The sequence below is a fragment of the Peromyscus maniculatus genome, chromosome 2 (assembly GCF_049852395.1).
Source record: "Peromyscus maniculatus bairdii isolate BWxNUB_F1_BW_parent chromosome 2, HU_Pman_BW_mat_3.1, whole genome shotgun sequence".
NCBI classification, from domain to species: domain Eukaryota; kingdom Metazoa; phylum Chordata; class Mammalia; order Rodentia; family Cricetidae; genus Peromyscus; species Peromyscus maniculatus.
The window spans coordinates 42280669-42302156 of NC_134853.1; the positions used below are offsets into that span (position 1 = coordinate 42280669).

At 41.3% G+C, this 21488-nt stretch overlaps 1 protein-coding gene across 4 annotated transcripts in view; it reads left to right on the top strand.

The window, feature by feature from the left end:
- Positions 1–8862: 8862 nt before the first annotated feature.
- Positions 8863–21488, top strand: part of Pcmtd1 (protein-L-isoaspartate (D-aspartate) O-methyltransferase domain containing 1) — an 88469-nt gene continuing 75843 nt past the window's right edge. Inside the window, exon 1 of one of the 4 annotated variants that reach the window (XM_042270916.2) lies at positions 8863–8998. The gene's annotated coding sequence lies outside the window, so the exon portion shown is untranslated. Of the gene's footprint in view, positions 8999–12472; positions 12495–21488 lie in introns of those variants that run through there. The other 3 variants (XM_076564000.1, XM_076563995.1, XM_076563998.1) reach the window with 3 other exon arrangements.

The window sequence follows — 21488 nt, forward strand, 5'->3', positions numbered from 1 at the left end:
CCAAGTATGGTCAAAAGCTGAATGTTTTAGGTGGGGACTTGGGCTCCTGGCAACTTCAGGGGATAATTCAGACTTCAACTTCAGACAGCCAAGAATGTGGAACTGGCTTCCTTGGTATCTTCCCTTTGTTAGGAGATTCTCTCAGTGGGCGGGGTTTGGAGAGACAGGACTGGGGCTTCTCAGGCCATGCAGGAGTTGCAGGTCCCAACCAAACACCTAGAATGTCTTATTTATTTCTAGTTAATCATGACTCTAGTCTTAACATTCTATGGAGAATTTAACTTGTTTTATAGTGTCAGATGACATCTTATCAATGTTCTATAACTGTGAAGAGACACCATGACCATGGTAACTCTATAAAGGAAAGCATTTAATTGGGGCTTGTTTACAATTCAGAGGTTGAGTTCATTGTCAGAATGGCTACAAGCATGGTGGCATTCAGGCAGACATGGTGCTGGAAGGGCTGAGAGTTCTGCATCTGGATCTTTCAGGCAGCAGAAAAAGAGACACTGGGCCTGGCTTGAACATTTGAAACCCCAAAGCCCACTGCCAGTGACTCACTTCCTCCAATAAGGCCACACCTCCTAACAGTGCCACGCCCTAATGCCAAGCCACACCCTAATGCCAAGCATTCAAATATATGAGCCTATGGGGGCCATTCCTATTCAAACCACCACAGATGACCCATCTCCAGTATGATTAAAATATTCTGGGCTTTTATATATGGCCAATGTACTAAAGGCTGTAGGATGCCCAGTGTCCTGGGTGAATGGGCCTTCACTTCTAAACCTTCTGTGATTCACTCTAAACTTGGGGCATGAACAAATGTGGTAAGCTGGGAAACCAAATCTAAAACTCCTGTCTCACTGCACTCACCATGCATTCAAACTCCCACCTTCCTAGACCAGTCATGCCCTCAAACTCCTGCCTATCCACGCCACCATTTCCCAGAGGCCGTACTGCCTGCTCGGGAACAGTGCTTAGAGACAGACAGGGTTGGCTGCTTGTGTTGGGATCCTTCCTTCTATTCTTTGAATGTGTTAGGGTGGAAGGGTTACTATATAAAGTTTCCTTTCTTCCTTGATGAAAGTTTCATCACTTCACTAAGGCAAGGAAACAGACACCTAAAATACAGCTAAAATAAATAGATTAAGGAAATAGTATGGAATGAAAATATAGGCTAACGTTTCAGAGATACACCTTGTTATTCAGCCTTTAACTAGATATCAAAAGGCAGCCAAGAAAAAAACTCCTGCCTAGGTGTCTTAGTTGGGGTTTCTATTGCTGTGACAAAACACCATGACAAAAAGCCAGTTGGAGAAGAAAGGGTTTATTCAGCTTATACTTCCACATCACTGTTCATCACTGAAGGAAGTCAGGACAGGAATTCAAACAGGGCAGGATCCTGGAGGCAGGAGCTGATGCGGACCATGGAGGGGTGCTGCTTACTGGCTTGCTTCCCCTGCCTTGCTTATAGAACCAGGGACCACTAGCCCAGGGATTGCATCACTCACAATGGCCTGGGCCCTCCTCCATCAATCACTAATTAAGAAAAGAGTCTACAGGTTGGCCCACAGCATGATTTTATGGAGGCAATTTCTTAGTTGAGGTTCTCTACTCTCAGGTAACTCTAGTTTGTATGTCAAGCTGAAAAAGCAGTCTTAACTAGACAACCCACAAGGACAATCATGATACTTTAAAGCCCAGTCAGTCATATTGCCTCTCAACATCATTATTGAAGAATTTTAGATTTGTAGTTTAGAAGAATTATAGATTGTAAAAAAAAAAAAAATCCAAGTATATGTATGTTTGTGTGTGTGTGTGTGTGTGTGTGTGTGTATTCATACTCACATGTGTGTGGGTACATGTATATGAGGGTTATTGTCATTTGTTAAACAGTGTGGTGATACAGTTTTTTGAAAATATCTCTTGACTCCAAAGAGTCAAGACTGTTACTAGACCTTGTAGCCAAGTTGATAATATGCCTTGAGATCATTTCAGGCCATGTGTTAATTCCAATGTCGAAAATAAGACTGAGAGAGCAAGACAGACTCCATTTTAATAAAGAATTCCATTTTAAACTGGACTTGACCAGGGGCTGAACCTGGTTCCAGTAAAAACCACAAATAGTTCCAAGAAAAAAAATCACAAACTGCCAGGGCCCCGTCAAGGTGACCCCACTAAGGTGGGCTGTCAATGAGGAACTTTGGTAAACAACATCTGCGGACTCCAAATGTCTTTGTGGCTTTCTGAAAACCATTGTTGAAAATTCCTCCAGACCCTAACCAGTGAATTCAAAGATTACATACCTTCACCCAATCCTGAGATGCCAAGGCTTGTACCTCCCTGCTTGCCATTTTTCCCTATAAAACTCCTTACCCTGAGGGCTGGGGGCTGTTCTCCTCCACCTGATGCATTGGAGTGCTGGATTATGGACCCAAGCTTGAGCCTGTAATCAATAAACCCCTGTGTGTTTGCATCAACTATTGACTCTGTGGTGGTCTTGATTGGGAGTCTCAGGACCCGGGCACAACAAGACCACTACCACAGTTTGAGCCAAATTTGAAGCAAGCTTGATTTTTTTTTTTTATTGGAATCTACTTTGGATTTCCCATGTAATCAATTTGTAAAAACAAAACTAAATTCATAGTTTTAATCTTAAACTATGTACTCTTCCATCCCCTCAACCCAGAATAATATATGTGTGTATGCATGTGTTGTGATAATCATCTGGTGAAAATCAGTCAGCAAATGGGTTGAAGAAATCTTAGTAACAAATATCCCATAAATGGTGCAAACAACATGCAGATGTAGGAAGATAGCATGTTTTCAGTTTTGAATGTTGTTCTGGGACAGTGAAATAACTTCTTCCCTTATAAAGCTCTGTTGGAGATTTCTGCAAAGAATCCCTTATTTCTTTCTCATATCAGGTTTTCTATGCTTCTCAGTAAATACAGAGCAAAACCCTTTGTTAGGGACAGGCACAGATTCAGACATAAATAGCACAATAGTCAGGCAAAAGGAACAGATAAATCAGACACACACACACACACAACAGATATATACAGACAGACCAATAACTACAGACTACAGACATTCAGAAGACATGGGGAAAGAAGTGGAGATACAAATTTAGGCTTGTTCTTGGTCAAATTAATACAAGAGAAAGTCAGTGTTTTCATTTGTGTGACATCTATTAATTTTGGTGCCTTCTCTGGGGTTTCTTTAATATGTTAAAGAATACATTAAACAGGGCAGGGATTTCTGAATTAGTCATAGAATAGGATCAATTGTATTTTTAAATTTACATGCAAGTCACTTAGATTTCACTCCATATAAAAAGTTAAAATTAAAACAAAAAAACAAAAAAAACAAGGGGTATGGTGGTGAATGCCTTTAATCCCAGCCCCTAGGAGGGACAGGCAGACAGATCTCTATAAATGTGAAACCAGCCTGGTCTACACAAGCAAGTTCCAGGACACAGATACCCTGTCACACACCAAACCAAACTAAACCAAACCAAACCAAACCAAACCAAACCAAATAAAACCAAACCAAACCATTACAAGTTAAATTTGTTGTGAGTAGTTTTGGTAACAGAAAGTAGTAAGTCCTGAAAGACCCTAGCCCTTCAGGCTTACACCCCCAAGCCTCAGGAAAAGAGAAACTTCAAGCACCAGGAAATGAGAAACTAAAAATCTAGTTCCAAGGGCAACCTGACTTAGCCATTGTTCAATCTCCCCTGCAACCATATAACAATGTAAAGAGATTTCTGTTAAGAGATGTGCTCAACTGTGACTGGGATAGTTGCTTGCAGGTGTTCCAGGAAGGACCACTGTGACCTTTGTGTAAACTCCACTCCTGCCCTGATACCCCCCTTGAGGTTTCAGGAAGAATGTACCTGTTGACGTAACTGTACCCCCTCTGTGATCACTTTGTAGCCAGACCATGATCTTGTGAAATGAAACTGTATGGGAATTGTAATCTTGTGGGTTTTGTGGGTTTTTCCTTTATAAGCCCTTATGGGGCTGCAGTAAGATGCGACTCTTGCTCTTGGGAGCAGAGGAGCCCTTCTGTACAGAAGCTTAATAAATCCTCCTGCTATTGCATCAACTGGGCTGGAGTCTGGGTTCTTGGGGCACCCACTTGAGACCCTAAATTTTGGGGTCCAGCAGTCCCATATATATATATATATGTGTGTTTATATTATTTATTATTTATATTTTATTATATTATTTAAATTTATATTGTTGGGTGGTGTCTTTCTTTTCCTTTTTTTAAAAATAAAAATAGTGACTCATGCATGCTTGAAATCTCAGCATTTGGAGGTGTAGACAAGAGGATCAGAAGTTATGGTTATATTAAGATTCAAAGCCAGTCTGGGTTATATGAGACCCTGTTTCTAAAAACAAAACAACAAAAACAAGTACACACACGCATAAACAGATCTGGGGGATTGAAGCACTGGCTACTTATTTCCCAGGTATACTTCTGTCACTACCCGCCCCCCTAAAAAAGAGCTTCTTTATGTATCCCTGGAAGACTGTCCTGGAACTCAGAGATCTGCCTGCCTCTGCCTTCTGAGTGCTGGGATTAAAGGCGTCGTCTGCCGCCGCCGCCGCCGCCGCCGCCGCCGCCGCCGCCGCCGCCGCCGCCACCACCACCACCACCTGGCTCCCAGGTCTACTTCTACTATAGAAAATATTAGTGTTCTGGGTTGAAAGTTGAGCTCCTCAGAACTCACATAAACCTTAATTACCAGTGTTAGGGTATACAAGGTGGATCCATAAGGAGCTCCATCAAGAAAGATGCTATGCCCCATGTGAGAAGGCACGGTAACTGCCGTCGATGAACTGGAAGATGAGCCCTCACTAGACTCTGAATCTAATCCTGTTACAATCTTGGACTCCCAGCTTTAGCATGATGAAAAGTAAATTTTGTATTTATAGGGTATAGTTTATGGTACTTTAATGTAGTAGCCCTGCTGGACTAAGACAATTATTATTTTATCTTTATTTTTTTTAAAGATTTATTTATTATGTATACAGTGTTCTGCCTGCACACCAGAAGAGGGCACCAGATCTCACTATAGAAGGTTGTGAGCCACCATATGGTTGCTGGGAATTGAACTCAGGACCTCTGGAAGAATCGCCAGTGCTCTTAACCTCTGAGCCATTTCTCCAGCCCCAGGATTAAGACACTTATTATCTTCCTAACAAACTAAACTTACACTTGTTAAAATCAGTAAGAAAATGATTTGTTTTTATCAAATATTGAAAAATAAAACAGAGCAAAGGTAGTTCTTCAGAGGGAAGTGTCTGTTTCTCGTTGGTTTGGAGTCAGGGTTAGGAGGGAAGGACTAAAATATTGCAAGGAAATAAAATTACAAAACAAAGCCATTCCATATTTAGTAGGATTCTAGTTTGGGGCTTTCCCCAGACATCAACTGTGAAATGATGTATATGAGAAAACTCTTCATGCCTCAGACTAGATTTGGCTCCATAGAACATTACCTAGGGCTATTGTGTGATAATGGTGTCAGGATAAACTGGGTAGCACAAGGAAATCTCCAATTCTGAGGCTGGAGAAAATACAAGACAATGTCAAGGTCATACCTGTGTCAAATATGAGCCACCAGGAAGGTGAGAATAGTTTCTACTTTAAATATAAATTTTGTTGATTGCCTTATCAATTAAATGACAGATATTTCCTCTTTTTCTTTCTTTCTTTTTTTTTTTTTTTGGGAGGGGGAATGGGTGGGGTGCTTTAGGCTTGAGTCTCAAGGAGCTCAGGCTGGCTTTGAATTCACTATGTAGCTAGGGACGGCCTTGCATTCTTTCTAAAGATACTTTTTGAGATTTTATTGTAATGTGTTTTTGAGTGTTTGCCTGAATGTATGTCTACATACCACATACTTTCTATGTCTGTGGAAGTCAGAAGAGGGTGTCAGATCCCCTGGGACTGGAGTTGTGATAAGCCATGTGGGAATTGAACTCAGGTCATGTCAAAGAGCAGCCAGTACTCTAAACCACTAAATTAAGTCATCTCTCTATCTCTTGGCCTTGCACTATTTTTCTTTTCTTCTTTTATCTTTTGAGACAGGATTTCTCTCTGTAGCTCCAGCCGTCCTGGAACTCTGTATAGACCAGGCTGTTCTTGAACTCCCAGAGATCCATCTGCCACAGCCTCCACACTGATCCTTTTGCTTTCCCCTCTTTAGTGCTGGAATTAGAGGCCTTCAGTACCACACCAAGCTGGACATTTGTGATAGAACAAGGCTTCTACCTACATGGTTTTGTGAACAGAGTGCCAAAAAAACACTGTGGTATTTTTGTTTTTTTACTTAGCAATAAAGTTGAAGCTACCTGGAATGAAAAATGAAGTGTAGATGTAATTCTGAACAGTCTTATTAAATAAGAAATACAGAGCCAAATGCAGAGTTAAATGCCCAGAGATGAAGCAGTAGCCAAGAGCTAAGACTGCCTTCTTACCCCTCGATGTCCCTGTCGTCCTTCCCCTGAGAAAAGACCTACTTCTTGTGTGTATTTTTTGACTTTGTTCTGCCTTCTCATTGGTTGTAAACCCAACCACATGACCTCCTCGTCACTGCCTGTCTATACAGACCCCCCAGATCTCTATGTTTGGTATTGAGATTAAAGGCGTGTGTCTCCATGCTGGCTGTGTCCTTGAACACATAGAAATTCTGCCTGTCGTGTGATGGGGGATTAAGGGTGTGTGCTACCACTGCCAGACTTCTGCTAAATGGCTTGCTGTTAGCTCTGACCCCCAGGCAACTTTATTTATTAACATACAAATAAAATCACATTTCAGCACAAATAAAATATCACCATAATGAAGTTATTACAGCCAGTGTTATTGCTATTCTCAGGACTTATTCCAAAAATAGATCAAGTACGCCCAGGACAAATTGTTTGTAGGCTATGTAAAGTCTAAAATCTTCAAATAAATCTAGATGATGAAATAATTTAAAATTTGAGCAATATAAAAGATACAAAGTATCACTAGTGTAGCACTTTATCAAGATTTGGAGCAGCTTGGCACCCACAGCACCCAGCCTTCCTGGATTACAATTTAGTGGGAAGATACATACAACCATAAGAAGTAAGGAAAAGAGCAAGACATGGGACATGATTAGAAACATGGGCAGGTGGTGAGTATTATGAGGTGTAGACACAGAAAGTTATTGCATGATTACTTGCAGTTCAGCACAAAAGAGCAGTCCCTGGTCCTGTTTATAAACAAAGTACTTATTATTCCTCTTACTAAACATGACCACTGGTACACACACACCTGTAATCTCAGCCCTTGGAAGGCAGTGAGAAAAATGATAGAGCTGTGTCCAACTCTAATTCAATAGAAAAAATGCCTACTTAAAAAAAAAAATCCCACAAGGACAGAGATGAAAGGTAGAAATATAAGAAAGCCAGAATGTTTTCTAGCTTCATCGCTATTTTAAAAGAGGTAGAAGGGAACACATCTGTATTTCTCCCAGCTTGGACTCTGTTAAAAGAACCCTTTCCTAATTTATATTATCATATGAATTTAATTTGTTTATGGTAAGATTCTTCTTCTGTTTTTTTCTTTTTCTTTTCTTTCTTTTCTTCTTCTTCTTTTTTTTTTTTTTTTTTTTTTGAGACAGTCTCATATTACCTACCCAGGCTGGCCTGAAATGAACTATATATTTGAGGATGACTTTGGACTCCCAACCTGCGGAGCTGCAGGCAATACAGGCATGAGCGATTACATCCCCTTGGTAAAGTATTTTTACATGCTAAAATTTCAGTCTGGAGTACTGGAAAGCTAATCCTGAAAGACTATGATCCCAACACGATGAGTGCTTTTATTCCAGGCAAGAGATCCAAAGATGGGACTAAGGAACAGAGGAATATGTTCCACAGTTCGGAGCTAAAAGCCCACTGAACATACCGTAATACTTTAAACCCAAATAAAGAGAAGTTGTGTTGAAAATCAGGCCACTGCAGCTGCAACTTCACTTGTTTTCAAGTGATCATTTCGTCATTGGATGCTGACTTCACTAGCCTGTTCTTTCTAAACACTTTGCACACGCTTGTTAGGCGGCAGTAACTGAGGCGTCAGGACTTGAGCTTTTTTGATAGGGATTTGATGTACGTATGCAGTCCAGACAGGCCTTGACCATCCCAAGTGCTGGGATTACAAGCAGGTGCCACGACACCCGGTTCCTTAAGAAATCTGTAAAGGTTTTGATCATCGCAATGGTTTGAAGGGAAATACATTATGGAACAAAATTACAGCATTTGGGAGACAATATTTTTTATGTGCTGGAAACGAGAAAAACAAAACAAAACAAAAAACCCACGAAGTCTCAAAGTACGAGGAAACGTGTTTACTGCGGAGGGTTCCCCTGCTTGTTTCTGGCCGTCTCTCAACAATCGCTCCTTCCCGCAGCATGCCGCGCCTGCCGAGACACTTCCAGACCGCAGGCACCCGACGCGGGCGGGAGGGGAAGCAGACGCCCGGTCGCCAGAACCACCGGTCCAGATCTACCATGCAAGCCGACAGCACGCAAAGCCGACCCAGCCGGAGCTCTCGCGGGATTTGCGGGAGCGGGCGGCCGGCTCGGCAAGTCTCGCGTGGTTTGGTCAAGGGGCGGGGCGATCAGCGAGGGGGCGGAGTCCAGACGGGGGCGTTCCCGGGTCGTGTTGACTCCTGCGTGCTTCTTCCGGGGGCGCCCCGCGCATGCGTGCCTCTCCGGCGGTGGTGGAGGCCGGGACAATCCTGCTGCCCCGGTCTGCGGGTCGCGGGGTCGGGCCCCGCCCTTCCGCGCGGGCGCTGGCGGACGCTGTGCCCGGCCTACCGGCTCCTTCTGCGGCGCTCCGCCCGCCGCCGGCCTGCCGCTGCTTTGGCCTGGAGGGCTCCCGCCTACGCAGGTCGTGACGCTGGGACCGAGCTCCGCAGACGGAGCGGGCGCCGCTGCTGAGCGTCTTCTGCGTGTTCGGTAAGTGCCGTGAGCGTCTGCTGCTTTGGCATTTTAGACACCTGCAAGGAGAATCCATGAGAAGCAGAGAGAGCTGTTTTGCACAGCCGAGGTGTTTTTCAGCTTATGTCGTTTATGCGTGTCTATTTTCTTTTTAAAATCGTGAAACCACAGCTATATTTTTACAATTCTGAAGAATTTGGGCATGGAGGAGGAATACTCTTAGTAATGGAGTTTTTTTCATTACTAAAAGTACTGTGTGCTTTGTAAGGAAAAAAAAAAAAGAGTTGCCAAACAATGAAAACCCAAGACTCCTGCCCTCTCTTTGGCTCCTGGTCCCCGACCCCCGTATTTATTCTCCTCCTACTCGGGTTAACCCAATTCCAAGTGTATGCAGTGAGCCAGTCAGGATTTTGTCGGTGTATGTAAGGAGTGTGTTTATTGACAAGAACTGTAATCGTATATAGCATATCAATTTCTGGGCCAATAGTACGGATCCCTCCACTTTTTGTCATACCTTATTTTTAAATGTCGCTTTCAATAGCAAGTCACTTAAAAACTGATGTTGTATTTTGTGACTTGAGACATTGTCCTGTAGCCCAGGCTGACCTAGAACTTCCTGTGTAGGGGAAGCTGACCTTGAACTCCTGGCTTCTCCTGCTTCCACCTAGGTGCTGGGATCAAACATGAACTTGCAGTTCCTGGCCTACAAGTTTATAAGCCAGTATTTCGCAACTTAATATGTTGAGACTTTCACAGTATCTAAGGCCACATGTGATACTTTCATATGACGCAGGACCGAATAGTATTTACATAGAGCTCAGTTAGAGTTTACATGAGAGGGAATGACTGCCTAAAGAAGATTATGCAAAGTTTACCTTTATTGCATGTTTTAAAGTTTTAATACCATGTGGTAGCATTTAATTCTTTAAAACTGAGGTTAATTTTGATGAAGAAGTATGGTAGAAAAGCAGTGCCTAGAAGTTTGTACTCGAATAAGAAAAAAACACCACAGATTAAAAAATACTTGGCTAGGTGAACCCTAGGGAGAAGTCTGAAAGAGGAAGGCTATTGGTACTGCAGGACTTGCTAGTAAATAGAACTGAGAGGTAGCAGGTTCATATTGCAACTAACTTTATTCATTAAAAATGTATTATTGTGCTAATCTTGATAGCTTCGAAGGAAAACACTACTAAAGTAATCACAGGCAACCATCTTATTCTAAACAGACCTCTCCTTAAATCATAGACTTAATTATGAGCCTTTTTTTTTTTTTTTTTAAAAGGAATTGGTCTTAAAAGACATGAAGAGATCTATGGTGTGTCTTAGTTGTTTCTGGCAACAGTATGCTGGTATTGTTTTCTCATAAAGTCCTGATTCTGTGGTTGGTCAGTGGATGTCCCAGTGCCTGCCTGTGGCTTCTCTGGAACTGCTCTGCTTTTGCGGTGTGCTGAGTATTAGAACTGCATTTTTGGCTCTACCTTGTCCTGCTGAAAGGAAACCGCCTTATCAAAACTGTCTAAAGAAATAAGTGTAGGAAACTATCATGGTGTTGTTTTTGATGAGGTTTCTGGTGGTTTCATATTAAAATAGCTGAACTTCTGTTAAGTTCAAAAGAATACAAAGAAATAAAATTTGCTGCTTTCTTGGTTAAAAATCTGTAACAGGTTGTGTCTTATGGTATATTAATCATTTCATTTACGGCAGGTGTGACTACTGTAGTTTAAAGAAATATGACCAATAGTAAGATATAAATAAAGGATGATAGTTAAGTATTTGAGGAAAAACCCATGAATACTAAAAGATTTGAGCTGTTCTTGCCTGTTAAGGATGGGATGACAAGTTTGGAGTGAAGTATTTGCCATCTATCATCTCTTAGATAGTCTGTATTGGGTATGTCTCATATTTGTGGGACACAGAACTATTTCAGCCTAGGAAAATATTTTTAATAGAATATAAGAAGATCCATTCACTTTTAGTTATTTGAAGCAGGGAGGGTCAGGGAATGTGCTTAGTGTGTTCAGAAATTAAGAGGAATGGCTGGAGTTGGAGCTCAGTTGCCTGTCACACCTGAGGGCCTCCACGATTCCTAGTATCAAAACACAGCAGTCCTGTGGCTGATGGGAAAGCTTGCTTTTTAGTTTAGCGTAAAAATTCTTTTGGGGATATATTCCTATAAGTAGTCAGAAATAAATCAACTCTGTTTTGGATCCTTTGTGTGTGTGTGTGTGTGTGTGTGTGTGTGTGTGTGTGTTAAACAAAAAGCACAAGGGATTATATCCAATTTAGATTATTATTAATCTTTTCTCTTTTTCATTTGGTGTGTGTGTGTGTGTGTGTGTGTGTTTAATTTTGTTTTGTTTTGATCAGGGTACAGAATACAAAATTTATTACATACCAAAAAATGTGAGAGTACTAAAATCCTACTTGGGGATTTAAGAACAGCCATTTCAGATTTCATCAGGAGTTGTTCTTCCAGAGTTGGGATTTGAGGAAGAATCCAAACTGCTGGCAAGGGGTATGAGATTGAGAACTGACTGTCAATAACAATAAAGGTGTTTTAAAAAGATTTCTTAAGAATCATATGTGTGGATGCAGATGGAGATGAAGTTACAGTTCTCTTAGTTTTGAGATGCTGGAATAATAATATCTAATTATAAGTATTCTTTATTAGTTGTGTCATGCTGGGAATTGAATTAGAATAATTAGTAACTTTCAGCACCTTAAAATTTTTTTTTAGACTGTACAGCAATCCCATGTGTGTTCAGTTCATAGCTGAGTTCATAATTGGAAGTTACACTGCATTTGAAGAGTTGTCCCATGTGAAGTGCTGTGAAGGACTGCACGCTCTCCCTGCTCTGCGCCAGCACCTGCAAATGCTCCCGCCTGTCTTGGGTGTCCTTGGCTTTGATTCTCACTTTACTAGCTGTGCCTACTGTCACCATGCTTTTTTTTTTTTTTCTTTTTTTGAGAGAGGGTTTCTCCATGTAGTTTTGGAGCCTGTCCTGGATCTCGCTCTGTAGACAAGGCTGGCCTCGAACTCACAGAGATCCACCTGGCTCTGCCTCCCGAGTGCTGGGATTAAAGGTGCGTGCCACCGCCACCTGGCTTGCAGGCATCATTCCTCTGTGTTGTCTCTATTAAATGGCTCCAGTACTTTTTAGAAACTGAATTTGCACAGTAGCAGACTTTAGCATTGGGCCACAAAAGAATGTCAACTTAAGTTTTACCATGCTTTTTTTTTTTTTCTCATGCATTGTTCATTTTTTGATCTTTCTTTTTTTTTTATTTTTATATTTAAAAGTAAGTTCTATGTAAAGACAAGTTCTGACCATCTTCTTGGTGGGTATGGTGGTGGATTTTTCCTGTTCACACTTTAGGGTAATGTGGTGTTTCCTCCCCACTGTCTGGCCACTGTAATTGGATTATGAAGTTCTTGGAGGGAGCAGCTGTGTCCTGTGTTATGTCAGAGTGAGTTCAGAATTGACCCAGTGGTTGGAAAACTCTGCTTCGACATGTAAGAAGTAGTTCATTTCAGCTGCCACATCTTTGTTTCTGTCTGTTCTGTTTCTCTTTCTTTCCCTGACATGTACATTACAACATCAGTGGAGTTTTATGTGTCTAACAACTTGGTTTTCTTGTTCTAGATGCGTAGATCATGTGAATTCTTATTCAAATTATTAGGAAATGGTAAATTGCTTATAAAAAAATCAGTTTATTTACATATTTGGCTTCTTGGTATTATATATAAGTTTGCAAGACATCAATGTTTTGGTATTTGAATTACGCCCACTTCATAGTTTCTTCTTTGTGTATATAGATAGAGAAGATGGAGTAAAATCACGTGGGTCCTAATTTCATTTTGGTATATCTGGAAGCAGATATATTCAATCATCTGAATACCAACACAGATTGGATGCTGCATCAGGCTCTGGGTTCAATCCCTAGGACCACCCTCCCCACCAAAACAACAAACAAACAAACCCAGTAGATGAACTTATATAGGAAAAAAACAAGTTTAAAAGCTGAAATAGAGCAGGGCGGTGATGGCACACGACTTTAATCCCAGCACTTGGGAGGCAGAGGCGGGTGATCTCTTGAGTTCAAGGCCAATTTGGTCTACAAATCAAGTTCCAGGAAACAGCCAGCAATAAATATATAAGTGAGACCTTATCTTAATCCCACACCCTCAAAAAAAAAAAAAAAGCTGAATTAGACATGTAGGAATGAAACACCTTTGTTTAAATGTAAGGAGACAGGCCATCAGGAGAAAAGCATGGTGCATGTATGTATTTACTTAGTAGATATGTAACACAGGAGGTGGTGCAGATTCAGAGGCCAAGAAAACTAGTTTTTTTTTTTTTTTTGGTTTTTTCAAGACAGGATTTCTCTGTGTAGCTTTGCGCCTTTCCTGGAGCTCACTTGGTAGCCCAGGCTGGCCTCGAACTCACAGAGATCCGCCTGGCTCTGCCTCCTGAGTGCTGGGATTAAAGGCGTGCGCCACCAACGCCCGGCCCTAAGAAAACTAGTTTAATATTTGGGTTTGAAGAATGGATATCCCTGTAGAAGTGTAATTAGAAAAGAGGTGTGATTAGGTGCAGTGATGGAGAAAAAGCCAAGAAAACTTGTCTACAAAGATTCCTCTTGGTGTCTTTGTGCCTTCTGTTTGGTACGGATGTGTATGCTTGAATGAGGGCGATTGGATCTTTCAGAAAAGATTGGTCAGAATTTCTTTATTGCCAGCTCTGAATACAAGAGGGTAGGAGAGGGTTATGATAAAATGTCCCAATTTTATGACTCACTTTTGGGGGTAGGAACTACATTTCTGTAACCTGCTTTAGGGAAGAGGGATACTTAATTTCTTTGACCTGCTTTGGAAGGAAATAGAGCAGGAGAAATAAGGGTAGGCACTCAGAGGGCCTGCTCCTGAGGCCTTTCCAGTATGTTTTCTGCATTCAAAGTAGTCAGCATACTGAAGCCTCATGCTTTGGGGTATTGTGTTTTTTTTAACTAGAGCAGATGTTTCTTGTTTCTTTTTCTGACCTGATGGCTCGGCTCGAGGCTGGTGAGTGAAGAGTATAGGATCATGTGTCTGTACTTGCTAGAATTTGTGAGAATTGGGGAGAATGAGCTGTTAAGAGCTTTCCATGCCAGTTTTTCATTCTGAATGTATTTAGTAGCTCAGTGTTTAGACATACTTAACACCTAGAAGCTAGTCACAACCATGTGTTGTAAGCTTGGTCCCCAGTGTGGCAGTGTGAGAGGTGACAGGAACTGTAAGAAGTGCCTCGTAGTAGGAAAGTAAGGGAAGTTAAAGATATTTCTGTTTCAGTAGGCCTTTCTCTGCTCATGGGTTGCTAGTGTCATTGCTCAGGCTTTGATATATAAACAAGAAAGATGTTTGTGTACCTTAAGGGTATGAGAGGGGCTGCAGAGACAACTCAGTTGGCAAAGTACTTGTTGCACAAACATGAGGTGCATTTAGATCCTTAGGATCTGTGCGAAAACCTGGGGCAGTGGTAGCATGCCTGTAACTCAGCCCTGGGAAGGAGATGGGAGGATCCCAGGGGCTTGTTGGCCAGCCAGTTTAGACTAATTGGTGAGTACCAGGTTTCAGTGAGACACCCTGCCTCAATAGGGTAGATTGATGAAGACACTCTAAATTTACCTCTGGCCATCTTATTCATACATGTGCATGCACACCTTCACATACATGTTCATACATACATGCATCATGCACACCACATACTGTGAAACACACGTAATGCCAGGATCCTCTTGTATGGCAAGGAAGTGAAGAACAATGAATATTAGTATTTTACAAGCAAATGATAAAAGTGGAGTCTGTAATTCTAGTACTTTGGAGGTAGAGGTAGGAAGATACAGAGTTTGAGTTTGAGACCAGCCTAGGCTCCATAATATCCTCTTTCAATGGAGTAAACTCCTAGACAAGTGGCTGCAGTGATGCTGTGGCAGAAGGTGAATAGTTTTTGATTCCTTCAGACTTGGGGTGCTGTAAATGTAGAATATAATTAATGTAAATCACAGAGCTTCTTAGATTCTGTGTCTGGCAGGAAATACCAAGAATTTTAAGGTTTCCCAGGCTATATATTTGTACATATTTATCCATTCATATTTTTTATACATAAGTTTGATTTCTTCAATAAAGATTATGGGATGTAGATGGAAGTTTTATTGTGTCTCAGCTGGCAGGTGGTCAGGACAAATCTCTCCTACTCGTGTCCTCCAAGTAAGCACACAGAGGCTTACATTAATTGTAACTGCTCGGCCATTAGCTCAGGCTTATTACTGACTAGCTCTTACACTTAAATTAACTCATAATTTTTATCTATGTTTAGCCACATGGCTTGGTACCTTTTCTCAGTTATCCCTTGACATCTTGCTTCCTCTGTGTCTGGCTGGTGACTCCTGGCTCTGCCCATCCTCTTCCCAGAATCCTCCTCGCCTGCTTGCACTGCCTATACTTCCTGCCTGGTTACTGGACAGTCAGTGTTTTATTTACCAACCAATCAGAGCTACACATACTCATAGCATACAGAACGGCATTCCACAGCAATGGGATCTTTCTTTCTTTCTTTCTTTCTTTCTTTCTTTCTTTCTTTCTTTCTTTCGTTCTTTCTTTCTTTCTCTCTCTCTCTCTCTCTCTCTCTCTCTTTCTCTCTCCCTCCCTCCCTCCCTCCCTCCCTCCCTTCCTTCCTTCCTTCCTTCCTTTCTTTTTTTTTTAATAAATAGGGATTTGAAGGTTTTTCTGGTAGATATAAAAAATTAGCTTTTTTTACTTTTTTTCTGAGACAAGGTATCAGGTATCTCAGGCTGGCTTCAAACTCCCCATGTAGTAGAGAATGACCTTGAACTTGTGATTGTCCCCCTCACCTGCTTCCTGGTGTGTTGGGTACAGGTGTACCCTTCCACCACTTAGACAGTGTTTGGGATTGAGCTCAGGGTGTCATCCGTGCTGCTTGAGTACTTTACCAGCTGAGCTGTCTCCCAGGCCATAAAAATCAGTTTGTAAAAGTTTTTTAATTAGAGTGCTATGTATATGTGTCTTGATTTAGTCCATACGGTTTAGTTTGTTTATTTAAGATATGGGTCATTTGTGCTTATATACTTTGAACCTCTATTCTTCCATTTCTCCTTTTGATATAGGGTCCCACTGAAGTTCTTGCGAGCCTGGAACTCCCTGTGTAGAGCAGGCTGGCTTCAACCTCACAGATCACCTGCCTTGGTCTCTCCTGCTAGGATCAAAGGCAGACGCCACCATGCCTGGCTTCTTTGCTTTTCTTATAATCACCTATTCTGTAGTAGACATTGTAAATAACATAGTAAATCAAAGGGCATTTGTTCGGTTTTGCTTCCACATCATATGCTGGTTGGGAGTCTTAGAAGAAATATTGGAAAGCATAAAGAAGTCACAGATGATTGGAGCAGTGTTACAGTCCAGGGGTAGCATTCCAGGTAATTGTGAGGAACCTCTACTAACGAAAAGCTCAGCTTGACATTTAGCTCCCATATAAGACAAATGATGATAGGAAAGTGAGCACTCAAATTTTCCTTGATGTGGAACTTGGTGCATGAGGAAATGGTGCTTCCAGAGTCCAGGCTGTGCTGAGGCCTTCAGCTGACATTAGGAAAATTTCTGCACATGCATGGTGGCTTATTGTCAGGTAGATGGATCACTCAGTGTTCTGCTGTCGTTGTACTCGGTTACCTGTATCTTGCCATAAGCTTAGTAGGAGGAAATATTTAGAAATTCTTTAGCTCCAAAAACTGGTTTATGATATTTGGGAGGACAGTTTATTTCATCCCTATAACTCTTGGTTCTTTCAGTTTTCATTAGTGTATTTTGTGTGTGTCTGTGAGTGTGTGTGAGTGTGTGTGTGTGTGTGTGTGTGTGTGTGTGTGTGTATACAGAGTCTTACTCTATAATCTAGGCTTGTAGCCCTAACACTCAAATTCACTGTTTACCTGCCTTATGGTCTAAATGCTGAGATTACAGGTGTGTCCCACCATACCCAGCTCATCGTTTCTAGATTGTATGTGTGCATTCATACATGCTTTGGGTATTTGAGATGGTCTCATGAAGCCCAGGGTGGCATTGACAGACTATGAAGCTGAGCATGATTTTCACCTTCCAGTCTTGTTGATTCTATCTTTTGAGTGCTGGGTATAGGCATGGTTTATATGACACTAGAGATTTCCCCCAGGCCTTCAGGCTAGATAGGTGAGTACTCCACCAGCTGACTACATCTGCAACCGCTAGAGTCAGTTTTCATATTCATACATAAGAGCAAATTTTGGAAAACAAAAGTAATCAGTAGGACTTTAGTGTCAAGAAAAGCATGCAGTAGTTTCTGATGGTTTGACATGCATGGTAAATCCTGTCCTAAAAGAGTTACTTCTAAGTACTTCTAAGCCATTTTAATGGGATTGATTTTCTTTCCTGAAAATAGAGTTCTTTGAACTCATTCTTTTGTGAACCAGAGAAATTAGAAATGTAAAGACATTTCCACAGTGGTTGGTATAGATATCTTTGTATCATAACTGGTTATAAAATTGTCTTGGCTCTTAAAAAGGACCAGTGAAATCACTGCTTTAGTAGCTGAAATGCCTTATTACTTAAAACGAGGAAGAAGTTTGCTTTTTTTTCTATTAGGAACTTGTGTTATAAGCATTTAGTAATCACTGGTTTTATTATATCGCAAAATCACTTAAAGTATATGTAGTTGGCACTAATTAAATGTGTGTACACATATGCATGCACACACAGACACAGACACAGACACAGACACACACACACACACACACACACACACACACACATACACACACTGCACACAGAGTACAGTGGAAATAGCCTTCCCCATTGTGCTTCAGGAAAAAAATGACAGTTTCTATGTGAGTGGCAGTTCCTGGAATTGAGGCCCTGATTCTTTTGGTATTGTTTCCCTGGTGACACTTTGATCTTACTGTAGGGAGACCATTCGGACTTGTGACTTCCACAATTACAAAATAACAGATTTGGGATTTAATCCATTAAGTTCTTTGTAGTTCATTAAGGCAGTGATAGAAAACTATTGTTACTAAGTATGTTGTAAACATTTTATTCCTTAGGGAAGTGAATGGTCCAGGATGCTTTAAATTGGGAGAACTGTAAGATTATCTTCAAGATTATCTTTGTTATAACCTAGCAAAAATTGTTATGGGTAGTGATGGAGACTTTTGTCAAAGCCAGTGGGAATAATTACAGAGAATAGATGATGTGAAAGGTGGGGAGCTAGGTAGGACAGTTTGGTTTTCGATACACTAAATATGAAGCACATAGTGGGAATCCACCTTCCCAATGAATTATTTGATAAATTTACTAATTACATTGGAATATTTGTCCAGTCAGTAAGCCAGAAGAAGTAGTTGTTCTACCCTAAAATCTTCCAGACCAGTGGTTCTCAACCTCCCTAATGCTGTAACCCTTCAATATAGTGGTCCCCAGCTCCCTAATGTTGAGACCCTTTAACAACAGTGGTCCTCAGCCTCCTTAAGGCTGTGGCCCTTTAGCACAGAGGTTCTTGGCCTCCCTAATGCTGCGATCCTTCAATACAGTCAGTGGTTCTCAGACTCTCTAATGCTGAGACCCTTTAATACAGTTCCTTGTGTTGTGGTGAGCCCCAACCATAAAATCATTTGGTTGCTACTTCAAATTGTTATGAATCATAATGTAAATATTCTCGGAGATAGAAGTTTGTCCATGGTATCTGGACCCAAGGTTGAAAACCATCTCTGTTGGAGACTCTGTTGGAGGTTAAAAAACAACAAAGAAACAACCAACTAACTATCCAAACCAACCAACCAACAAAAAACCCACAGCTGCTTAAATTGCCTTTCTGGCCAGATGGAAGCTATAGTTCTTGTGAATTTCCTATGAGGAGTCATCCCAGTTTGGAGGAAAAAGTTTGTTCTGGAGGAAATTGTGCATATTCACTCTTCTTAGAGAAAAACGTATCTTGTGAGCTGTAGTTATGTAACAATACATTTCTATCCTGGACAGCCAGCTTTTAAAAATAGGTAACTAATATGCAGCAATGGTATGTTTCTTTTTAAGTTGCTGTCTTTAAGCATGTTTTTTTTTAAATCAGGGATGGTGGTTTCTGCCTGTAACCTCAGCACTGGGGGAGCAAAGAGGAAGATAGTCACAAGTTTGAAAGTTTGAGACCAGCCTGGTTTATGTAAGTGCTTTTAGGGAGCTAGGGCTCTAAATCAAGACCCTGTTTGAGAAACAAAAGCAAAAAGAATACCCCAAACTCCTTATTATTTTGGGTCCAGATACCATGGGCAAAACTTCTATCTGAAATACAATGCTTTCTCACCGAGAACAAATAGAACACATCCCAATGTGTGATAATAGACTTTCTGGCACTTAGCACACCTCCATGGAGTTTGTTTTTTGTCTGTTCTTTCTGTCAGTCAACTTAGCATGTCACAAGAAACTTATCACAGTAGATGTTACTGTTGTTTATGATTGGCATTTGTGTCAAGAATTTAGCATTGCCAAATTCCCTGTTCCTTTACTCCTTTGAGATTTCTATTTTTGGTCTGCCCGTTTCATTGTTTTATTTGTCCTTATGCAGTTGTGTTAATGATTAGGGAGGTCTGTAGAGGAGACATAGGCAGCAGAAAAATCATGTACTTTAGCTAATACTGTTGAAGCTGACTGTCACTTGATGAAAGCCCTAAGCTATCTTTCTGAAATCTGACAGAACGTGCTTTCTAAATTAGAGCTTCGTGATTCAGTGGGTGGTTGCTGCTCTCGTACCCTTAGTAACTCTGGGCACCTCCCTTTCCAAGATCAGAATAGATAGACAGCTTTTTTAAAGATGGAAGCTGGTAACAGGTGTTTAGAACTCTGCCAGGATCTGAGGCAAACCCTTAGTGTTAAGTTTTAACAAGACAAAGGGAGTGCTTGTTTGTAGTAATTAAATCAAACTGGGGGTTGTTGATGCTTTGTCTGGGCAGGTGTTAAGCCAGGTGTTAGTTGCATCTTCCTTTCTTGAAAAGCCTGATCACTGCCCCCATAGTTATCATTCTGGTTTTAGGATTCTGTTTCTCTGGTCCCAGATGAGGATGAGAAATAGTAATTTGAACAAAGATTATTTGGAGAATTTCTTATTTTAAGGAATTGGCTAATATGAGAGTGCTGAGGGGTTAGGGGCATAGACTTGAGGTGGAGACGGGGATCAGGAGCATAAGACAACCCTTGTCGGTGTAGAGTTGGAACTATTTTGGATTACATGGAACTCAGTCAAGATGGGTGCAGCAGAAAGGAGCAAGAGAGATGTTGGGACAGCCAAAAGTACTTATTTGTTTTTTGAGACATAGTGCTTTGTAGCCCAGGCTGGCCTCGTACTCCTGGCTATCCTCTGGCTGACAAGCAGGTGGAGGCATATGTGGCTCAAATCTGCCGCAAGTTGGGGGTTGTGGTTGAGCACCCAAGCAAGAAGCTAACCCAGGGGTTGAGCTCTAGGCCTTGCAGACATTGTGTCTTGGCTGATTGGATGAGTTCTGAGTAGAATTTGCCAGGAATTTACCTATGGTAGTAGCAGAAACAGTTGTTCATAGAGATAATTTGCTGAAGATTTCCTTCTGCATACTTCACAGGGAAGGGTGTAGGGGAACCTTGTGGGCTTTGGTGCGTTGTGGGAGGCTGGTGTTTGAAAAGCCTGCCAAGTCTGCTTCCCTAACCAGGAAGCAAAGCCCTTTGCCTCCTGCAGTATCTTCAGTGCTATCCGCTAAACATTAACTACTAGTTAACATTAATGTTGGAAATAGTGTATTTTTCCTTTTGTCTAATGCACTGGTTCTCAACCTTCCTAATGCTGTGACCCTTTAATATAGTTCCTCATATTGTGGTGACCCTGAACCATAAAATTATTTTCGTTGCTGCTTTGTAACTGTAATTTACGAATAGTAATGTGACTGTTTGGAGAGAGGTTTGCCACAGGGGTTGCGACCCACAAGTTGAGAACCACTTACTGAATTCCCAGTTATTTAGAATGAGGTAACATGTTCCTGCTCTAGGCTCTCTTTGGAACATAGCTTTTGTACCTTTTGCTTCTGGGTAGAGTTAGGTTGGACTCCGTTTGATTTAGAGGCCAGTTTCTCCTTTGCATTAGGCTGTTCCCATTCACCTTATCTACAGCTTATTTCTTGTTTACCTCCTGTATACCCACACATAAAAATGTGAAAATAGTCATAGTATTAGGGCATTACTTTTTTTTTAAGATTTATTATGTATACATACAATGTTCTGTCTGTATGTATGCCTGCAGGCCAGAAGAGGGCGCCAGATCTCATTATAGATGGTTGTGAGCCACCATACGGTGGCTAGGAATTGAACTCAGGACCTCTGGAAGAGCAACCAGTGCTCTTAACCTCTGAGCCATCTCTCCAGTCAGGGCATTAGTTTTATCTTTTCCCCTTTATTTAATCAATAAGATTA